At 45.0% G+C, this 23,556-nt stretch overlaps 2 protein-coding genes across 2 annotated transcripts in view; one reads left to right on the top strand and one right to left on the bottom strand.

Moving 5' to 3' along the window:
- The window catches only part of ARMC1 (armadillo repeat containing 1), a 57,493-nt gene extending 43,631 nt beyond the window's left edge, over nt 1–13,862 (bottom strand). Inside the window, exon 1 of the mRNA XM_056109965.1 lies at nt 13,730–13,862. The gene's annotated coding sequence lies outside the window, so the exon portion shown is untranslated. The remainder of the gene's footprint in view (nt 1–13,729) is intronic.
- An 880-nt stretch (nt 13,863–14,742) lies between these two features.
- MTFR1 (mitochondrial fission regulator 1) overlaps nt 14,743–23,556 on the top strand; it is a 44,722-nt gene continuing 35,908 nt past the window's right edge. Inside the window, exon 1 of the mRNA XM_056137372.1 lies at nt 14,743–14,847. The gene's annotated coding sequence lies outside the window, so the exon portion shown is untranslated. The remainder of the gene's footprint in view (nt 14,848–23,556) is intronic.

Raw genomic sequence — 23,556 nt, 5'->3', positions numbered from 1 at the left:
GAACTCATTTTGGTTTGGTAGAAAGACAACTCTGCCGTGCAGGTGGGATACTCTCAGTATTCAATATGCCAAAAACGGTAACAACAAGTCCCACAATGAAGATGTTACTGGAGCCCACTCGAGCAAATTGATGAACAACAGGAGGACAGTGCAGTGCTACAGTGCAGTAAGACAACTGGCCTTGGCATGATATGATTCTTTGGGATACATGAATAACTATGAACCCAAATAGGACTTGCAATATTTGGCCTGATGAAAAGAAAACAAAGAAGGTAAGAGCAGAGGAAAGCCAGGGAGGCTGCGAAAGTCTATCTTAGTGTAGGCAAAAAGGAGTCAAGACTCTGGTTATTTGGTGATTGTGCAGGTTGTTCCAGGTGATTAATATGTATATATGTATATATATAAAGTATATAAATTGAGGGGGCTGGAGCAATCACACAGTGGGTAGGGCATTTGCCTTGCATACAGCTGACCTGGGTTCAATTCCTCCGCCCCCTCTTGGAGAGCCTGGCAAGCTACCGAGAGTATCTCGCCCGCTCGGCAAAGCCTGACAATCTCCCCATGATGTATTCAATATGCTAAAAATAGTAACAACAAGTCTCACAATTTGTTGTGAGACATTACTGGTGCCCGCTCGAGCAAATTGATGAACAACGGGAGGACAGTGCTACAGTGCTATATAAATTTATATATACACACACACACACACACACAAACACACACACACACACACACACACATCAGCAAAGGAGGAAAAAAACTACCTTAAAGAAATTGGGCAAAGGATACAGATTACTTGACCAAATTACACTCTTTGTTAATGGGAAATTAAATTAATTCAACCCTGAGAACAATCATTGATGCTGATCAGATTGATAAGAAATCGAAATGAAATAAAGATACTGCTAGGGATGAATGAGAGGTGATGGTGGAAGGGCTGGAGATAGCTCAAATGGGAGAGCATAGGCCCTGAGTTCCATCCCAGGCCCTGTTCAGACCTCTAATTCTATCCCTTATACTGCATAGTCCCCCTAGCACTTTTAGGTGTGGCTTGGTGCATCCCTTCCAGCCCAAAGCACACATACTGGGACCTGGTCGACCCAAAGTGTCACACCACATAGTTGGGCCAGGCAACCTAGCCTTAATTCTTTTAAATTGGTAGAATTTTGAAATATTTCTATGAAAAATTATAAAGCAATACAGGACAGTGAAGATAGCTCAACAGGCTGGAACACATGCTTTGGTTGTAAGAGGCCCAGATTTATCCCTAGTACCACATGCTTAAGTATTCCTGAGTACCACCAGAGGTGACCCAAAGGATGGAGCTGGGAGTAGCCCTTGTGTACCGCCATGTGATGCACCAAAATAATAGTAAATGATAAGCAATCCAACAAAATATTATGAAAATTAATATTTTAATATTTTACTACCAAAAGTATCCTGCCCACACTGCAGAGTCTGGCAAACTCCCAAAATTCAATATGCCAAAAACCAGTAACAATGATTGGTCTCATTCTCCGGACCCTGAAAGAGCCTTGAATGTGGCACTTTCTAAAATCTCAGGGGTAGGACGAAGGAGATGTTACGGTGCCTGCTCGAGGAAATCGATGAACAACAGGATGACAGTGATGCAGTGAATATTTTAATATTGAGAGGGGTTCCAATAGTAGTTCTGGAGCCCACTCCCAGTGAATCTCTGTCAACATGGCCAGCACTTCATGAGAAGGCCGGAGGATATGTTAGAGGGCATCACAAGGACCACGCTAGAGGTGCTCAGGGATCCAGGACCACATTCTTTGGTACTTATGGGATATGTGGTACCAATAGTTGAACTGGGGTCAGCATGCCCTAACCACAGTACTATCTACTGAGCTCCTGAACATTAATATAATTTTTATTGAGCCAGAGAAATAGTACAGGGAGGTAAAGTGCTTGCCTTGCATGCACTGACCCTGATTTGATCTCTGGCACTATATATTGTATCCCAAGCATCACTGGGAGCGGATCCTGAGCACACCTGTGTGTGGCTCCCGAACACTGTATGGATGCGGGCATTTATTTTTCTTGACTGATAAATCCCATTCTCAATAATATAACCCAGTCACACTCCATCCTGGAGTTGTCAGCATTCCAATACAGACTGTATAATTTCTCTTCCTGTACTTTTACCTCTCTCTTTCTTCTCATATTTCATAAATAAAACTCTTTGTTAAAATAAAATACATAGAAAAGTAAACACTGCTACATAAATACATCAGAACAAAGATGTTTATTATAACATATTAGAAAAATTATGATAAAGCTGTACATTAAATGAATATACATACATACATACACACATACACACACAATAGTCCATGGTCTCTAAATATGAATTACTGAAACATTGGAATGTTTCTGCCTGTAGCACTGTCCTCCCATTGTTCATCGATTTGCTTGAGCCATCCCAGTAACATCTTCATTGTGAGACATGTTGTTACTGTGTTTGGCATATTGAATACGTCACGGGGAGCTTGCCAGGCTTTGCCTTTTGGGTGAGGTACACTCGGTAGCTTACCGGGCTCTCTGAAAGGGACCAAGGAATCGAACCCGACTCAGCCGGGCCTGCGCTCAAGGCAAATGCCCTACCGCTGTGCTATCGCTCCAGCCATGAAAAATAAATTGAAACCCATTAGGAAAAAGAAAGAACAGGTTGGAGAGAGAGTACAGGAACTAAGGCACTGCCTTGCATGTAGCCAACCCAGTTTGATCTCCAGCACCATATATGGACCCCCCCCAAGCACTCACAGGAGTGACTTTTGAACACTGTTAGGTGAGTCCAACGCCCAGAAAAAAGAAAACATGACAGCAAGAGATATGAAAAAATTGTCAGTCTTGTGATAAAAGCCAGATGCTTAAGTTAATGTTTTATGAGATTTTTGAAATCACACCTTGTTATTCCCTCTCCTCTTCTTCATTGTTTATGCTGTAGTCATGATGACATATACAGATGGCGCCCTCATGACGGTGCTCACCTAGTCGGCCTCCTTTAGTCGTGGGGGTCTGTACAGGTGCTTCTCAGAGCTCATGCTTTTAGTTCAGACACTTCAGTTATGGTTGGGGTGCTCACCGGGGTTCACTGCATGCTCCCACATATAGCCAGAGGTTGCCCTTCTTAGCCCTGGTGCTTGCATACTGATGTGGTGCTTCCAGGTAAACACTGCTTCATGGAAGACAGTTTGAATTTGGGGCTCAGGAGTGAACCTTGACTGTATTTGGGGGACCATGTGGTGCTGGGGATCAAGCCCAGGCCAGTGATGGCATGCACGGTGCCGGGTGTCTTTGCCCCTATACTCTCTGTACCTCCTGTACAGACCTGATTCTTCTTTTTGTGGTGCTTATGCACCTGGCTGGGGTGTAGCTGCGTCCATTTGTGGCAGTGAGGCTTACAGGCAGCAGTTGCCAGGACAGTGCTCTGTGCGTGTGGGACACTGGGATTTTGAAATCTCAATCATATGATTACAAGGCAGGCTCTCTAAGTCTCTGCACTGTTCCGCAGAGCTTGTGATATGATTTTTTTAAACCAAGAGCAAATTATATATATATATACATTTAGACATATACTGATTCTTATATATACTTATTCTCGAATGTGGAAAGTTAAGGCTTTTAGCAAGTATTACCTACATATATGGCCTCAACGAGTATGAAGCTGGGGTTCATATTTAACGTCTCGGGTTCATACTTAACGTCTAAGGAAGATACGAGGTTACGTACTGGAGTGACAGTCTCTACTGTCTACAGGTAGGGCTTGCATTTGGCCAGTTAGGTTTTGATTCCCAGCAAATTATCATCAGTAACTATTGTTTTACAAAGAAGAGATATCATGGAAATTCACAGCACCACTTATGATGTATTCTTGCCAGAAGAAAGAATCTGAACCAGAGTAAGTATTTATGCCTAACTCCTCATTTACAGAAAATAAAAAGAGGCAAAGAACTACAGCTACACAGTTAGCAAAATTCTGATGGTGAGAAATTTCTTATATTCAGGACAAAAAAAGCTGTTTGTTCACCAGAACAAAAATAAGGTATGTGTGAGGAGGGGCTATGAAGACTAAAAATATTTCAGAGACACATTCAACCAAATGTAATATGTAGCTTCTTAAAGATTCTGGTTAAGATAACCTGTAAGAAGACTTTAAAATGAGATAACTGGGCATATCTAAACATTTACTTGATAGTAAACAATAGTCTATGGGCTGAGTGCAACCTTTCCATGTGGGAGGCCCAGGTTGCATATCTGGTATTGCATGGTCCCCTGAGCACTGCCAGAAGGGACCCCAACACCACCACCAAAAGTGACCTCCAAAAACCACCATGTTTCAGACCTGAAAATGGTATTTTAGCCATTTTCAAAAGACAGTCTTTATCCTTTAGTAATACACTGAAAAATATTTATATATAATATTCCAGTGAATAACTTCAAAGGGTCAAGGGAGCTGAGAAAATTATAAGGATTCAGGTACCTGCTGCTAACTCTGATTAGATTCCTGGCAGCATATGGTTCACAAAGCACTGCTAAGTGAACCCCTGAGCACAGAAGTAGCCCCCAAAGACCACCAGGAATGGCCAGAACCCCCCTATAAATCTAAGATTCCAAATGAATCAAAGAGGCTGGAAACATATGTGGAGGAGCTCATGGCATTCCTCCATAGTATGTGATGTGCTGAGAGGAACTGCCCCTGAGTACCACCAGGTGTGACCCCAAAACTAAACAAAAAGAATAATTATTTTTTAAATATCATATGGGGCTAGAGAGATAGTACAGTGAGTATGGTGTTTGCCTTGAATGCAACTGACCCAGATTCCATCCTTGGCACCCCATATAGTCTTCTGAGCCACACCAGGAATGACCCTTGAGTGCAGAATCAGTAGTCTGCCAGGTGTGCCCCAAAACAAACAAAAAATAATAGTAAATAGAGGCTGGAGAAATAGGACAGCAGGTTGGATGTTTGCCTTGTACATGGCTAATTCAGGTTCTATCTCAGCATCAATAAGGTCTCCTTAAGCACCTCCAGGAGTGATTCCTGAGCCAGGAGAAAGCCCTGATCCTTGCTGGTTGTGGTGCAAAAGCAAACAAATAAATAATCACTGACACTGTCACTGACCTCCCGTTGTTTATCAGTTTGCTCAAGTGGACCCAGTAACATTGTGAGACTTGTTGTTACTGTGTTTGGCATATCGAATACATCACGGGTAGCTTGCCAGGCTTTGCCGTGCGGATGAGATACTCTTGGTAGCTTGCCAAGCTCTCTGAGAGGGATGGGGGAATACGAACTCGGGTTGGCCGGGTCAGCCATGTGCCAGGCAAATGCCCCACCCGCTGTGCTATCACTTCAGCCCACCTCCAGACCCTAATTATTTAAAATGTTAGAATTCCAGGAGCATGCAGCCACGTGATATCTCATGCTATTCATGACAAGCAATACAAAATAAACTATCCAGCACCTGCCTGTGGGGCAGGCTTGTGTGGTGGTGGGAAAATTTGGAATAATGGTGGTGGAAAGGTGTAATAATGGTAGTGGGATTGGTAGCTGAAATACAGATGTAATAAACTACTGTGAACAATTCTATGAAAATAAAATTTAAAAAAGAAAGAAGGGGCTGGAGAGATAGCACAGCGGGTAGGGCGTTTGCCTTGCACGCGGCCCACCCGGTTCGATTCCCAGCATCCCATATGGTCCCCTGAGCACTGCCAGGTGTAACTCCTGAGTGCAGAGCCAGGAGCAACCCCTGTGCATCGCCGGGTGTGACCCAAAAAGAAAAAATAAATAAATAAAATAAAAAAGAAAGAAAAAGCAAGAATGCCACCTGCAATGGCCCAGACGGGCAGACTCCAGGGAAACTCCCGCCAGGGACAGGTATCCACAGGAAAGAGGGAGGGACAGTGAGGGACTGAGAGTGACTCCTGAGGACTGCAGGGGCGACTGGCCTCAGCAGAAGGAGACCAGGCCCCGGTGGCCACTGTACTCAGATCAGCACGTCTGGCCCCCAGAGAAGCGGTGTGTCCTGGAACAGGCAGGCACTGACCACAGCGGGCCTGGACAATCTCCCCAGGCAGGTGGGGTGAGCTGCAGAGGCGGTGGGGAGCTGACCAGGGGCTGGGTCGCTAGTCCACTGTGGGATGGTCACGGGTGAATGAGTGCCAATGCCCGAGTGTTTCCCGAGGGGAGTTGGGGAGCGTGGGGTTTCCCTGGGGGCATCTTGGAGCATCGTGGAACCCTTGGGGGTGGTCAGGACGTTGTGGTCATATTTGTCCCGCTGCCCCCTTGTGTGTGGACTCCCCGGCCCCATGATGACAGTTATTGGATCTTATTAATAGAGGACTGCTCGACCCATCAAGACTCACCTTGGACTGAGTCCCCCTTGTTGGTGGAGGCTGTGGGGGTGAGAACCCCAGGTTTGCAGTTGGCCAGGCACACCTATCCTCATCACAGTCAGCCGCGAGGAAGCGCCGGCTGGCTGCTGGGGGGCGCGAGGCATCAGCACAGAGAAAAATGTGCCCCCCCCAACAACAGTGTCGCCCTTTCACACCGCAGGGGAGGGGTTGGATGACTCAGGGCCAGTGTTGGGGATGAAACAAATAGTAATAAATAAAATTTTAAAGTGTCATTTATACTGAGATTTTCATGACTGAGTCTGATTTAAATATGATTGTGCCCCAAAGATACCTTCGCTAATGATCGGAGTTTTAAAGGCAAAGAGACTGAGCTGTCAGGCAATAATCTGGACCTCTGGACTCTCCTGTGAGAGAATGTTGGCTCCCCAATGAGCACACAGTAGGTCTGTTTCACAGGCGAACCTTTCCCAGGCACAGTCTGCCTGTGCTTGTATTAAAGCTCCCCTCAAAAGGCATTTCACTATCTTACCCAATAGTGGCTAAAAAAAAAAACAACCATTGTTTTGGTAAGCAACCATTCCCAGAAATGTGGAGATATCAGGCTGATTAATAGTTCAGAGTTTTTTTTAAATCTATAGATATCTAGATCTATGTATACATAAATACATACATAGATCTGTCACTGTCACTGTCACTGTCCTCCCATTGTTCATCGATTTGCTCGAGCGAGCCCAGTAACGTCTCCGTTGTGAAACTTGTTACTGTGTTTGGCATATTGAATACATCATGGGGAGCTTGCCAGGCTCTTCGAGAGGGGTGGAGGAATCGAACTCAGGTTGGCCATGTTGGTCGCTTGCAAGGCAAACGCCCTATCGCTGTGCTATCGCTCTAGCCCACATAGATCTCGATCTATATAGATAGATAGATAGATATAGATACATATATATACACACAGGTTGGTGCGATAGCACAGCGGGTAGGGCCTTTGCCTTGCACGCGGCTGACCCGGGCGACCCGGTTCAATTCCTCCACCCCTCTCTGAGAGCCCGGCAAGCTACAGGGAGTATCTCACCCGCACAGCAAAGCCTGGCAATCTATCCCTGACGTATTCGATATGCCAAACACAGTAACATCACAATGGAGATGTTACTGGGCCCGCTTGAGCAAATCGATGAACAACGGGAGGACAGTGACAGTGACATATATACACACACGCATGCTTCACACGTAAGGTAAGTACTCTACTGCTAAACTACATCCTTGCCTTTGTATTTTTTTTCTTTTGGGTCAACATCTGGTGATGCTTAGGGATCATTCCTGGCATGCCTCAGGGGACCATATGTGGTGCTGGGATCAAACCCAGATCAGCCATGTGCAAGGCAAGCACCTTGCCCATTGTATTATCTCTCCAGCCCCATCCCTTATATGTATATTTTACTAGAGCTGTATCAACATTGAAAATTCATTAAGTTTCCATATATATGTAAGGTCTATGATCTTGTTTTTGGTGATGGGGATTGAGCCTGAGTTCTAATGTGTGAGGCAGATGCTCTGCCATTGGTGCTACATCCCTGTCCCTGTATTATTTCAGTGTCTCTTACATATATTTTTAAAATGAACTTGTTGCACTGAGGACTGAGGGTCACATACACATAGATGGAGGCGATCGCACATCAGGTTGTGGTACTTCCATGCATGCTGGCGTGAGATGCTTTAGTTGTGGTGTTTGCTTGCTGGGACAGGGCCCTCTTTAGTCTCAGTGCTTACACACACTCGACTGTAGTGTGGCCGGAGATTTTTTTTTTCTGGGGATCACAGACAGGAGAGCTACCAGGCACAGGTAGTAAAGCTACCACGCTGGGCACATGCAGTTGACACTGGGAATCTAATTCACATGTGTATACTTGCAAGGGAGGGCTGGAGCCATAGCACAGCAGGTAGGACATTTGCCTTGCTCGTGGCCAACCGGGTTCGATTCCTTCACCCCTCTTGGAGAACACAGCAAGCTACCCAGAGTATCTCGTCTGCACTGCAAAGCCTGGCAAGCTACCCATGATGTATTTGATATGCCAAAAACAGTAACAACAAGTCTCACAATTTGTTGTGAGATGTTACTGGTGCCCGCTCGAGCAAATCAATGAACAACGCGAGGACAGTGCTATAACGCTACCCAATATTTTGATTCCCATCACTGCATGGTCTCCTGACAGTATTTTCAAGTGAGGCCAGTGTGACCCCGAGCACTGTTGGGGAACCCACTCCCCAAAGAGAGACTTGAACTCTCTCACCAAATGCAGTTGTCATAAACGAGAAGAGGGTTACAGATACACAGATACCTTCCACTAACCACTGGATCACAAGCACACAAATGGTCTGTATGTCCTTCATGTCTATTACTGGATCTTTGTGATAAGGCAAGAATTGCCCTTAGTATTTTATAAATGTTACTCCATGAGTCCTCAAGGCCGCCCTTGGTGGTGGCTGTTTTTTTCCGCAACAAAGGTCAGAAAATTGAGATCCATTGGGTTGGCTGGCTTGCTGGAGGCCACACAAGCTATTTAGCGGCAAAGAGATATTTTGAATATCTGACTTGGAATTCCATACTCTTTCTACCCCAGAATAGAGACTTGGAGAGGTCAGAGCAAGAGTACAGCAAGTAGGGTTCTTGCCTTGCACACAGTCAACCTGGATTTGATCCCCAGCACCACATATGTTCCCCTGCCAAGGGTGAGCCCTGAATGCCGAGCCATGATTAACCCCTGAGCACAGCCAGGTTTGCCCCTCTACCTTCCAAAAAGAAAAAGACTAGAAACTTGCATCTACCAATATGAACAAATGGGAATTTGACCTTTTGTCAAATTTCTACAAGGAAGCTGGCCTGCAATTAGCCTTAGCCAACTTTCTATTGCCTAATTTATACTTAATAATGGATAAAGTATCTCTTTAGCTAAATAATAGCTTAATAATGAATAAAGTATCTCTTTAGCTAAATAATAGCATTATAGTATTTCAATTTCCTGATAGGAATCTGGAGGCACTGGAAGGTTAAAGAACTTTTTCAAGACCTCACAGTGAGTGAGAGCTCTGGCTCTTTCTCTTCTATTCAACGAATTCTCCAACTGACAGATAGAGTTTCAGTTATTCTATATTCTGCCAAGAAAGCTGAGCCATTAATTTGGATGAAGAGCTCCATATCAGGTACACTAAAGGGAAATGAAAAATGGGCTAGAGATGTGACTTAAGAGCATATGTCCTGTATGTGTGAGACTGTGCTCAATCCCTGGCACACCAGAAAAAAAACATGTTTCTTCTTCTTATTCCCAAATGGATTGTCTTTTATAAACTTCTGTTTGTTTCCATGTTTTTTCTTTTTGGGTCACATCCATCGATGCACAGGGGTTACTCCTGGCTCATGCACTCAGGAATTACTCCTGGCTGTGCTCGAGGGACCATATGGGTTGCTGGGAATTGTCCCCGGGTCAGCCACGTGCAAGGCAAACGCCCTACCCGCTGTGCTATCACTCCAGCCCCTGTTTGTTTTCATTTTTTTTTTCTCATGCAAAACAATCAATATTCAGGGAAAGGGCCTAAGCATATGAAAAATTTAGTTTCCTTTCGGGGGTGCTCCCTATCAGGTTCTCAAGGAGCAGGAGGTCATACTTGTGATACTTGACCAACTGAGAAGGCCCAACAGTTTTAAGTGCTAAGGGACCAGGCAATGCAGTGCTGTCTGCCCAGGGGACCCTATGGTACAGGGATCAAACTGAGAGTCACAAGGTGCCAGGAATATGCTTCAGCCCTCAGAGCTATCTCCTCAGCCCCAAGTAGATTTTTTTCATCTTTTAAAATTTTATTTCTATTATTTCTTTTTAAATTTCAGCCTCAGTGACTTCCAATACTGTTAACGAGAAGGTTTTCTGCAGACAATGTATCAACACCACACTCTCCTCCTGAGTTGATTTTCAAGTAAGCTCCAAAGTGAAAATTTAAAACTGAAGATATTGGGGAGGATACAGAGAGTGTGTTTCCTACTGCTTCCTAGCATTATTCCAAGAGTAGCAGCTTGATAAAATAATAATTTCCTAGGAGTTTCTGTGCAGGCCAAATCATATGACTTAACTGGGTTTCTCAGGGTCTCTCTCAAGGTCACGCTCAAGGCAGGAGCAGAGTGCAGTCCTCACAATTCCCGCATGAAGGACCATCTATTGCCTAATTCCCTCACATGGCGATTGGCCAGATTTAGTTCCTTAGGGGTGGATGGACAGCAGGCCTCAGCTTCTTGCTGACAGCTGACGAGATGCCTCCCTCAGTTTTCTGCCACACAGGCCTTGCCACAGGGTAAGCCCCAAGCACTGCTGGGTGTGCCCCCCCAAAAAAACCCCTTAAAACAGGGTTGGAGAGATAGTACAGGATGCAAAGAGCTTGTCTTCCATGCGGTGACTCTAGTTCCATCCCAACACCACGTGTGGTCCCCGTACACTGATAGGAGCCACTCCTGAGCACTGCTGGGTATGGCCCCAACCTTACCCCACAGAAAGTAAAACCAGGCATAAAATAAAGGTATCAGTTTTTATAAATAATGCTGATTACAAATAAATGGGAAGGACAAATCTGTACAGAAAAATTCTAAATAATCTTTGATGATATTCCAGGAGTTGAAGCATAACCTTCAAATTCCCTTCAGTATTGGCAAGATTTAATGTTTGCTTCCAAAGAAGAGCCTGGAGTGAGAGAAAGAAACTTCATAGTGGAGGGGTTGGAGCAATATCACAGCAGGTAGGGTATTTGCCTTGCACACGGCTGAGCCGGGTTCAATTCCCAGCATCCCATATGGTCCCCCGAGCACTGCTGGGAGTAACTCCTGAGTGCATAGACCAGGAGTATTCCCTGTGTATCGCTAGGTGTGACCCAAAAAGGAAAAAAGAAAAGAAAAGAAGAAAGAAAGAAAAAGAAAAAAGAAACTCCGTGGTGGAGAAACCAGCCAACAGTCCCATGGCCAGGTGATCAAGATTAACATCAGCAGTAACAAGTTACTGTAATATGTAACTCCTGATAAGATATGATGAAAAGCACATCTCACAGTGTAGTATTTTTCCCCACTAACCTTATGATCCCAGTCTATTTATGAGAAAAACACTAGTCAAATTTAAGTCAAGGGACATTTTTTGGGTGTGGATTTGTGCCACACCCAGCATTACTTGGGGCTTGTTACTGGCTTTGCACTCAGGGATCATTCCTGGCAGTGCTTGCGGACACTGTGAAGTGCCAGGAATTGAATCCAGGTCTGCCATGAGCAGAGCATCTTGAGCTGGATCTGGGCACAGGAAAAAGACACGAGGGACCAGAGAGACAGTATAATGGGTGGGGCACTTTGCCTTCCACATGACCGACCTGAGACCCATCCTCAACATCACATGTGGTCCTTTGAACCCTGTCAGGAGTGACCCTGAGCCAAGCTGGGTGTGGCCCCCAAACAAAAAAGGGTATGGGGGGGACATTAATAAAAACTGCATAGGTCCAGAGAGATAGTACACAATTGGGTGCTTGCCTGTATGTAGACCACCCAGCTTTGATCCTTGCACCCGATATGGTCTCCAAAGCACTGCCACGAGTGATCCCTAAGTGTAGTGCCAGAAATAAGCTCTGAGAACTGCCAGGTGTGACCCCCCAAAGCAAAGAACTACATAGTCTGGAGCTGAGTAAATAATAATTTTCTTTTTCCTTTTTGAGTCACACCTGTGATGCTCAGGGGTTACTCCTTACTCTGCACTCAGGAATTACACCTGGCCATGCTCAGGGGACCATATGGATGTCAGGGATAGAACCCGGGTAGGCCATGTGCAAGGCAAACGCCCTACCCATAGTACTATCGCTCTGGCCCATTGTGAGCAATAATTCTGACTCCTTAGTTTTATGAGTGTATCCTGGTAATGTAAGATGTTAGCATTAGGGTAAGCTGGTGAAGGTACACAGGAACTCTGGACTATCTTTGTAACTTTCCTCTGCAGTCTAAAATTATTCTAAAAGTTTACTTAATACAAAAATTGAAGCACTTGATCATTTTAAAGCGTGATTAATTGAAGATTTCCTCTGGCATTAGTTCTAATTCAGCACATTCTATTTATATATTTTTGTTTTGGGACCCAGTGGTGCTCAGGGCTTATTCCTGGCTCTGTGCTCAGGTATCAATTCTAGTGGGTTTCAGAGGACCGTATGGAGTGCTGGGGATCAAATCTTTGTTGCCTGCATGCAAGGCAAATCGCCTTACCTGCTGTACTATCCTATGGATTCAACACATGTTAAACTCCTCCATCCATATATTTCCAGTGTCAGAAACCATAAAATGTAGTCATAGATGGTCAAAACATGGCAAGTATTCCTAGAAATCATTCCAACACCAGGAGAGTTAGCAATAATTTACAAAGAAAGTGGCACAAGTTCAACTGAACTCTCCATCTCCTAAATTCCCCAGGCTGTTTCCAACACACCTAGCAGGAAGGGAAATGTAAAAGCAACGGTGGTGGGAAGGTGTAATGGTGGTGGGAATGGTGTTGGAACTTTGAATGTCAGAAATTATTGTTAACAGCTTTATAAAAATAAAATAACATAGACCCTCCCGTTGATCGTCGATTTGCTCGAGCGGGCCCAGTAACGTCTCCATTGGAGACTTTGTTGTTACTGTGTCTGGCATATCGAATACTCTCGGTAGCTTGCTGGGCTCTCCGAGAGGGGCGGAGGAATCGAACTCGGGTCGGCCATGTTGGCCGCTTGTAAGGCGAACGCCCTACCCGCTGTGCTATAGAACTGTATAAAGCCAAGTGGGAATGGTTAAAACAAAAGATAGGTCTTAAGTAACATCCTTTCAAGGGATGCTTTACAACATCCTTCTTTCAAGGAGTTGTAAACAGCATAACAGTGAATTCCATGCTAAGGTTCTTCTGCAGATCTTGGAAATAACAGGCAAGTTGCAAGTCGTGGTGGCTAAACACCAGCTGTACAGTAAATCCACTCTAGAAAAATCTTAGTAGGGGCCACAAAGGAAGTGCCAGAAGATGCAAGCATGTTTTTTGCATGCAGGAGGTTCAAATTCAATTTGGGCATCATCTGGTCTCCTGAGCAACTAGTGCTAGCACAAACACCAACAGAAAAATGATTTCAGAAGAAACAAATGAACTGTGCCAGAAAGGACACCACACTTGGCTACCACCCCTTTGGTTCATTCACTCCCCATTGTAGCCTCAATCCAGGCACCGGCTCCTCCCAGTGAGCTCCGCCCCAAATGCTCCAGCACCAGCTCAGGCAGATCTCCCAGGCTCCCTCCACACAAAGCAAACATTTGTTTACATACTTTGTTTTTATCTCCTAGTCAGCCTGAGGCTCACTGAGGGTGTGGTCCAAAGCTCTAACCCATCTTCTTACTGTCAGAGGGTCCTCTCCTGTGGAGTAAATGAATCACACCCCGGCTGAAGAAGGGAAGCTGTCAGCAGAGAGAAATTTGGGCACCAAGGAATAAGAACATCAGAGCTACAGTGCCAGCCCAATGACCTTTGGAATTAATTACAATGGGAGGGTAAGAGAGACAGCCAATCAGCAACAATTTCTTGAGAAGCCAGAAAAATTCACAGGTTGATTTTCTCACTCTACATATAAATCTTTCATTAGTCCTTCACACAGGCTTCCAGGCTAAATACAGTGTTACCTATAAATGTAAGAATTACAGCTTCATGGAAAAGTTATTGGAAATTCCGAGACTTCAAAGCCTAGGATATTCAAAGGGGCCTTTTCTAGACCATTTCATTCATTATTAGAGAGGCCTTGCCCCAAGTGAATCCAGAGTACTACTCATGTGACCTGGAACTCAGGCTGTAAAGTAAAACCATTAATCTATCAGGCACTTTGAACAACCCTGCTCCCTTACACTGCGTACACTTAAACACACCCCGGATATAAGGTTCGCCAAGGCAGAAGACCTAAGGAGTGGACACCAGTCTCTACAGCGTAGGATGAAAAAACTCAACATATGTTAAGCGTCTAGAGTATGGGATGAATGAGTCCAGACTTAAGAGGGTTTTAAGACTCCCAGTTTCTTTACGTTAAAGGGAATTTAAACGTGCGTCTTCCTATACACCTCGAGCACGAGGTTGCAAACAAAAGTACTTCCCAGGGCATGGCAGCGGGGACACAAAAGCGAGGTCCACGCGAAGGCGCACGACTCGTCGCGCGAGCGCGCGCGCGCTTCGCGCTTGCGCACACGGACCCCGCCAGGCGGCGGCGGGCGCCGCAGTTCGTCGTCTCGCTCTCCCTTCCCGGCTTTCAGTGCCCGCCTCCGGGCCCGGAGAAGCAGCGGATTGGTCAGTCCCGACCCGGATTGAGGGCGGAGTTAGGTGACTGGCAGCTCCGCCCTGGGAGAGCCAGGCGAGAAGCCGCGACGAGCTGAAGCCGGCGCTGGGCTGCCGCGCGGCCGCGGTAAGTACCTGAGCGGCCCGGGAGAGCGGTTGGCGTGGGAAGGCGGCGGCGGCAGTGGGACGCGGGCCGCCAGGCGGGGTGGGCGCTGAGGGGGCCGGATGTCCGACCCTAGGCAATCCGGGAGCTCCGGGGACTGCTCGGAGGCGTCCGCGCCGCGGCTCCCGGGGAGGCGGAGACTCGGTGGAAGGCCCGAGTGTGGCCGGAGCCGTGGCCGAGCGGAACCCGGTGAGCGACTGGCCCGTGCGACCCCCGACCCCGCCTCTCCGCCGTCGGCTCCGTCGCTCTGAGCCCAGGAGGGCGCGCAGGCGACCCGGCGCTGTGGATCCCCGGGGTGTGCCCCGTGGAGGGACTCGTGGGCGGAACCCGGCCGGGTCGCCTCCCGCGTGGGCCCGGGGGGTTTCGGGACGCGGCCGCGCTCACCCGGCCTCCGGGACCTCCCCGCCCCCCACCCCCCACCCCCCACCCCAATCCCCGCTGGCCCGTGCAGTCCTGTGAACCGTTCCCAGCTTCCCAGATTCCCAGGCTGACTACCACGGTCAGGAGTGGCTTTCGGCCACAGAGATCCACCTCTCGACGTGAAAAGGACAAAAAAAAGTGAGTGTGTATTCGTGTGTGTGTGTGTGTGTGTGTTTTCCTGCGAAAAAACTCCAACCGTAACTGAGGTGCTGGAGAGCGGTGTTGAGGACTCGGTAGACCCATCACCCAGTTTCAAGAATTACACTTGCTCCGCCCCCCCGCTCCCCGGGTTGTTTTAGTCGAAGATCCCAGGCGTAGAATTTCACTTCAGTTGCACGATTCTGTGTGTGGCTTGGGCACGATCGGGAAGGAGCCGTCTCCTCCCATCATTTTTGTTTTCTGGCGGAGGCTGCAGTGAAGTTGGGGAGCACTGGTCAGGTTGACAGCAGCGCCCAGTTTATTTTGCGCCGCGAGAATACGGTCGCAGCAGTGCCCCCCTCCTCCCCCTCCCCCCCCCCAATCCCCTTTACAGATCGGCTCTACGGTGTTCAGGTTTTCAAGATCACTGGAAAAATAGGTACCGAATTATCAGGGCTTGGCAGTAGTCACTGCTTTGGGGCAGTAACAGCTGTATTGCTAAGTTCTATTTGTGGTTTTATGGAGGATGTGATGTGTATGCATGGGTGTGTATGTATGGAGCACTGTAAAATTGTTTTCACTGATTCGTTTGATTTTTTTTTTATAACTGCCCTTGATGTATTAACCCATTTCATAGATGAGGGGGAAAGACTGACAGATGTTAAATCACTTACATTAAAGTTACACTTAAGCAGGAAGGAAGGCAAGGAGTTTGGTTACTAACTGTTCTCCTTACAAAATTTTTACACTTTTTATCCACAACTGAATGTCCAGAGAATTATGGAGTACATGTTAACTATTCTGGAAAGTTCTTTCTATTGAACAGCAAATTAGTAATGGGAAAATTAAAATACACTCCAGAAATTTGTGAGCACAATAGTAAGATGCTTCTGTTTCTTTTGAACAAGAGAATACTAATACAATCATTTAAAGATTTGAGTAAACTATATAAATGTAGTTCTGGGGCTGGAGAGGTAAAACAGCAGTCGGGTACTTGTCTTGCCGCTGACCAGGGTTCCATCCTGAGCACTGCCAGGAATAATTCCTGAGTGCAGAGAGCTAGGAGTAATCCCTGATCATTATAGTGTAGCTCAAAGCCTCCTCACCTCTTCCCCACTCTACCCCCACCAGATCCACTAGTGTGTGTGTGTGTGTGTGTGTGTGTGTGTGTGTATGTGTTAACTAAAGTGTTAATATTTTCTCTCTTACCGTGTGTTGATGTCATTGTGCTCAGTGGGGTTCCTTGAGTATGTACTTCCAGGTGTCTTAAACTGTTGTGGCACCAGCAGTCACTCGGACAGTGCCACTGAGGATCTCACTCCATGATGTGGACCGCCATGCAAGATAGGCAGTCTACCACTGAGACATATCCTTGCACTATGAATTAATTTTTGTTCTATAATGTGTGACTAGTTATACAGGAAAGGTAAGGGGGGAAGAACTAGACATTAGTTACTGCTACTCCTTTGGCACTTACTCTGTTTTGGCCGACCCGAGTTCGAGTCCTCCGCCCCTCTCGGAGAGCCCGGCAAGCTACCAAGAGTATGCGATATGCCAGACACAGTAACAACAAAGTCTCCAATGGAGACGTTACTGGGCCCGCTCGAGCAAATCGACCATCAACGGGAGGGCCTTTACCTTTACCTTTACCTGTTTTGGCTATTTGTACGTGGAATAGTTGGATCTATTATCTCTTTTCAGTCTTATGCCAGTTTTAAGACTGAATCATCATCTGAATAGTATTAGAGTGAGAGAGTAGAGACAGTTGGGTTGATTCAGAGGACAGTAAAGAAGATCGACCTGTTAAATTGGAGTTCAGGGTTCCTCCTATGTAGGGGAATAATTCAAAAGTCTGGAAACAAGGTTAGGCTCATCTGTGAGGGAACTTGAGGATCAATTGTAGGAGTTTGGACTTAAAATAATACATCTAAGCCATAAAAAGAGAGTGGTGGCATTGTCAAATTTCACTTTACTTGAGAAGTGAAAAGTTTAGTGAATGGATCTGGTGAGTATAAAGAAAATAGTTGTGCACAATTAATGAATTTATGGCTGTAGGAGATTGAATGGAAAAATGAAAGTCTGGGAAACGGGGCAGTGTGGTACAGCAATGTGGTAGGTTCTGAAATGCCATAAACTTCAGCTTCCTAAGGTTTGCTTGGCAGTCTTTTTTGGGGAGATGAGGGAGGGTGACCACATCCAATGGGACTCAAGGGGCTAGCTGTGCTTGGGGACGATGTGTGGTGCCAGGGACTTGACCCTGGTCATGGCTGCATGCTTTGGAAGTGCCTTAACCTCTGTGCTATTTCTCCAGCCATCTTGGGCAGAATTTGTGATGAGTTTTTACTGAGTTATGATTATTATTCTATCACTGCTCTCTGAAATGTTGACAACTCAGATATTCAACTTCTCTTACACATTATGTAAGTAAAGTAAAAGTAAAGGCCCTCCCGTTGATCATTGATTTGCTCGAGCGGGCCCAGTAACTTCTCCATTGGAGACTTTGTTGTTACTGTGTCTGGCATATCGAATACGTCACGGGGAGCTTGCCAGGCTCTGCCGTGTGGGTGAGATACTCTCGGTAGCTTGCCGGGCTCTCCGAGAGGGGCGGAGGAATCGAACTCGGGTCGGCCATGTTGGCTGCGTGCAAGGCAAACGCCTTACCCGCTGTGCTATCGCTCCAGCCCCACACATTATGTACTGTTAATAAAAACTGCATAGTTTGGGGAACCAAAGTTAATCGTATAGCAGGTAGGGCACTTCCCTTGCATGCAGCCAGTGCCCCTGTTTCCATCCTCACCACCCCGTATAGTATCCTGAGCCTGCCAGAAATGATGCCTGACCCGAGCCAGGAGTGCGCCCTGAGCACAGCCAGGTCTTCCCCCCCAACAAGCACAAAAAGGGGTGAAAACTAGTGTAGATTAGCAACAGTGAAATGACCCTTTGACCCCACATTTAAAGAGAATCCTTGGGACCAATGAGGTATTACAGTAGACAGGGTGGTTTGTGCAGCTGACCTGGGTTCCATCCCCAACACCACACATGGTCCATTGAGCCCAGCAGGAGTCATTTCTGAGCTCAGAGCAAGGATAAGAGAGAGCACAGTTGAATGTGGCCCCCAAGCAAACAAAAGATAACCATTGGGGGCAGGAGAGATAGATAGTACAATGGCTACTCTCCACTTGCCTTGCGTACAGCCAACCCTGGTTTGATTTCCTGCACTGCATTTGGTCCACTGAGCACAGAACCAGGAATGGTCTCTCAACATCGTAAGATACTGGGGATTGAACTTGGGTAGGCTGCATGCAAAGACAAACATGCTACCAGCTGTACCATCTTTCTAGCTCCCATTGATGTTTTACTGAATGTCCTTGACAAAGTGTTGGGAAAACTGCCCTGTTTGAGTATCTACTGGGAATTAAGAGGTTCTACCATGATTTTATTATTATTATTATTATTATAAGGGTGGAGAAAAATTTTCCCCCTTTCCTTCCGCTTTATTGTTGCTGCTGTGTGCCAGGATCCACCCAGCATGTTGGACTGGTTCAGAGATCTAACTTAGGGCCTCATGCCTGCAAGGCAGGTGCTTTACCACTGAGCCACATCTCTGGGCCTTGGAAAATAATTTTGTTTTTGAGCAACACTGGGAAGTACTAGAAACCACTCCTCTTGTGGTACTTGTGGTTTGCTCCTCAGTTGTGTTCAGGAGTCTGTTGCTGGGGATCACACTTGAGCTTCCTGCAAAGCACATGCTTCATCCTTATGATAGCTCTGTGGCTTAAGGGGAAAAAAATTTATAAGGTATTTTGTGACAGGTGAAAATATATTAATGAAGCTTTTACTATGTATAACTGTTGGATTTTGGAACTTGGCATGCTTATTCATATGAGAGTCAGAGTTGAGCAACTTTATGACCCACACATTTATAGATAGTACTTACTATCTGACTGAACCTTTACAGAGAGTGATGACTCTGGTTCTGAACCTCACGTTTAAAAATGAATGTGCCAATTCTGCAGTACACTGAAGAATAACTATTAGACTTAGAATATGGACCTAGAATGAACTTGACAAAAAGACTAAGAGAGAAAGCATTACTGCATAACAGTGTCAGACCAAGCTGAGTTTATTTACATTTATAAATGTAATTTAAGCAGTTGTTGGTTGGTTATATGTGATTATAGCTGCTAATTTGATGTTCATCAAGCCTTTGGCTAAGTGTAAAAATTTATGCACTTAACACTGGGGTATTCAAAATGACAAAGTAGATATTAACACACCTAAAGTGTAAAACAGACTATACTATAATACTAGTAAGAAAACTTAATACTTCACTTACATTGATGGATAGGTCATCAAGAGGAAAAAAAAGAAAAAGAAACTGTCAGTCTTAAGCATCACATTAGATCAGATTGACATGACTGATGTATACAGAACATTCTATTCAAAAGCAACAGAATACACATTCTCCAATGTGCTGGACCATTCTCCAGGGCAGATCATGTGTTAGAATGAAACAATGGGTCTTAGTAATAAGAATGAGGGACCCTGGTGTTAGTTTGGTTGTAGAGTCTTGCAGGCATGAGGCCATGCTGTGAGTTCAGTTCCAAACACAGCCCCACATGCCAGTTGCAATCTTGGATACACTGGCATTTGATATCCCCTGAACCGTAAGAAAGTGTAAGGTGTCATGTGCATTGTAACTGAAGCATACAGTCAACAAAATTTGTGGCCCTCAACTGGCACTGCAACCAAAGCATGTGAGAGCTGTAACCAAAAAAGCACAGTCCCTTCCAGTCTTTGCCACAGTAACACACAATAGCAAAGGGGTGGGAAGGGGGGCAGAGGTTGGAATCATATTATGCATTTTTACCAAACATCATGATAGGAAACTCAAAATCAATTATGAGAAAATTGGAAATTTTACAAATATGTGGAGTTGGAATAATGTGCTCCCATTCTACCAGATCAATATGCATTCATTAATACATAAACTATGAGTAGGTGTGTTTTTTGCCTTTAAGAAATTTTTTTTTTTTTGGTTATTAGATCATGCCTAGTGGTTCTTAAGAGTCACTCCTAGCAGTAATCAGGGTACCATGCCATGCCTGGAATTAAACCCAGAGCTCCCACATGCAAAGTTTGTGCTTCAACCTTTTGAGCCATTTTTCTGGCCGTCAGGATATGATTTTCATTCTTCTTTATTGGGGTTTAGATAAGGAATGAAAAATACTTGATTTAAGGGCTGAAGAGAGATAGCTCAATAGTTTGAGCATATGCTTTGCATGCAGGAGATCCGGTTTTGATCCTAGGCACTATATACTCCCAGTAGCAGTCTGGGAGCAACCTAAGCTGAGCTGAGAATAACCCATTAGCACCACTGAATGTTACCCAACTCTGACACTTACCCTGTCCCATCTATATACTTTTGTATTTTTGTATATTTTCACAGTCTTTGTGGATAGAAATTAGCCAGTATGTCTTTTCTACTCCTCAGTCAGCCACTCCATCTCATAAAAAGTAATTGATCAGTGTTTATAATTTATACTAGAGTAGTCTAGGTTATAAACTTACTCCTTCATTGTAAAATTACTGGAAGTTAAATTACACTTGTATGAATCCGAGAAAACAAAATAGGAAACTTGTTTTGTAGTCAACATTTTCAAAAGCCATTTTTATTTTGCCTTGTATAATACAAAGTTCTGAAAGAAAAATGCATGAAATAATTTCTTTCAATAAATTAACATCTATATAGTGGGCATCCAAATTAAGACATAGAAAATTGAACTTCCAGTATTACCTTGTTTCCTTTTGTTACCCATCCCTTCTAAGGTTAGCCATCATTGTAACTTATTTATACTTTTTAAAGCTTTCTTTTTACTGAGGTAGGGGACCACACCTGGCGTTGCTCAGGACTTATTTCTGGCTGTGTGCTCAAGAACCACTCCTGGTGGGACATGGGGTACCAAATGGGGTGCCCAGGATTTGCTGTGTTCAAGGCAAGCATCCTAACCATTAGCATATCTCTGTGGTCCCAGGGCTGCAGTCTTTTTTTTTTTTCTTTTTGGGTCACACCCGGTGATGCACAGGGTTTACTCCTGGCTCTGCACTCAGGAATTACTCCTGGTAGTGCTTGGGAGACCATATGGGATGCTGGGAATCGGATCTGTGTTGACCGTGTACAAGGCAAACGCCCTACCCACTGTGCTATCGCTCCAGTCCAGGAGTCTTAAGTGAGACACACAGTTTATGCTGGTGATGCTAACATATGGACTTGATGGAGATTGTGCTTCTTGGTTGTGGTGTTATACATGCACATGGTTGCCTTGTGCATTAATTGCAGGCCTGGGACTTACAGCCTGCAAGTTCAAGCAGCACAACTACCAGGATCACACTTAATGCATACCGTACACCAGGGACTTGAACCCATCACCATTCTCTTGCAAGGCAGGTACTGTAAACCCCTCTGCTATTGCTCTGGGCCCATTGTGCGTAGGTGAGTTGATATTTTTCTTTTTCTTTCTTTTTTTTTGAGTTGGGGGAACACACCTGATGATGCTTAGGGCTTACTCCTGTTTCTGTATTCTGGAATTACTCCTGGCGGTGCTCTGGGACCATATGGGATGGCAAGGATCGAACCCAGATTGACACCATGCGAGGCAAGTGCCTTGCTCTGAGCTTGCTCTATTGCTTCCATCCCAACTTTGCCTAATTTTAATAGTTTTTTTTTTTCTTTTTGGGTCACACCCGGCGATGCTCAGGGGTTACTCCTGGCTCTGCACTCAGGAATTACGCCTGGCGTTGCTCAGGGGACCATCTGGGATGCTGGTAATTGAACCTAGGTCGGCCGTGTGCAAGGCAAACGCCCTACCCGCTGTGCTATTGCTCCAGCTCCAGTTTTAATAGTTTTAATGTGTATTTCTCTACATAGATAAAGGATGAAGATTTTTGTTTTTAATTCTAAAACAATGACATCATACTTAGCATAATACTCTCCTATATGATGTGTTTACAAAAATGTCATTATGCAAACTAATGGACTTTTAACAAATGGCCAAATTTCATAATTTATATATAAATACTATACAATTATGTCCTGTCCTCCCGTTGTTCATCGATTTGCTCGAGTGGGCCCAGTAACGTCTCCATTGTGAGACTTCTTGTTACTGTGTTTGGCATATTGAATACTCTCAGTAGCTTGCCAGGGTCTCTGAGAGGGGTGGAGGAATCGAACCCGGCTTGGCCAGGCTGGCTGCGCGCAAGGCAAACGCCCTACTGCTGTGCTATCACTCCAGTGTGCTATCACTCCAGTATATACTATACAATTATAGTATATAAAAATGCTATAGTTTTATTCATGAACATTTAGAGTTATTCCAGTTTTATGAGTACAAAAAAGCACGCAGAAAATACCTTTATCCACATGTTGTTATGTATTGCTGCAAGAGAAATTTCCCAGTGTTGCATAATTTGGTCAAAGGCTGTATGTGTTTTAAAAACAAGTTTGATTATAATTTACATTAAGAAAAGTCTGTGTGTGTTGATAAGTATTCACAGAATAAACACACCCAATTATCTGTTTAAGTCAAGAAACAGAACATTGCCAGAACCTTCAGAAATACCTCTTAGGCCTGCTATCAGTCATTACCCGTTTCCAATGATGAAAACGCCTAAAAAAAAAACACCAAACATCCTAATGTGATTAATTTTGTTTTATGTATTTTTTGATGTTTATGATAGACATATAGAGTACTCTGTTGAATGTATCATCTCTGTGAGTATTCAAGTTATCGAGCTTTGGGAAGAATATCAAGGTCAACATTGAGACCAGGAGTATTTATTTATCGATATACTAAAGCTATTGAGGCCCAACGTACAAATTGATTTAGGGAAGTAGAGAAGACACAGCTAGAAGTCCTAACTGAATGAATGGTAGGGAATGACTTAAGTGACTTTACCTGAAGCAGAGTGGTAAAGCCACTCTGTGCTCCCAGAGGGGGGAGCTTTGGTTTTGAAATAACTGCATAATCACAGCAAAATTTACTCTTGGCAAACTTTTTATACTGAACCTGACTACCATCACGTACAAGTTATTGAATAGTTCCACATACCCAGAAG

This window comes from Sorex fumeus, unplaced genomic scaffold, assembly GCF_029834395.1.
Source record: "Sorex fumeus unplaced genomic scaffold, SorFum_2.1 ptg000002l, whole genome shotgun sequence".
Taxonomy (NCBI): Eukaryota; Metazoa; Chordata; class Mammalia; order Eulipotyphla; family Soricidae; genus Sorex; species Sorex fumeus.
This window is presented reverse-complemented; position numbering and strand designations above follow the sequence as displayed.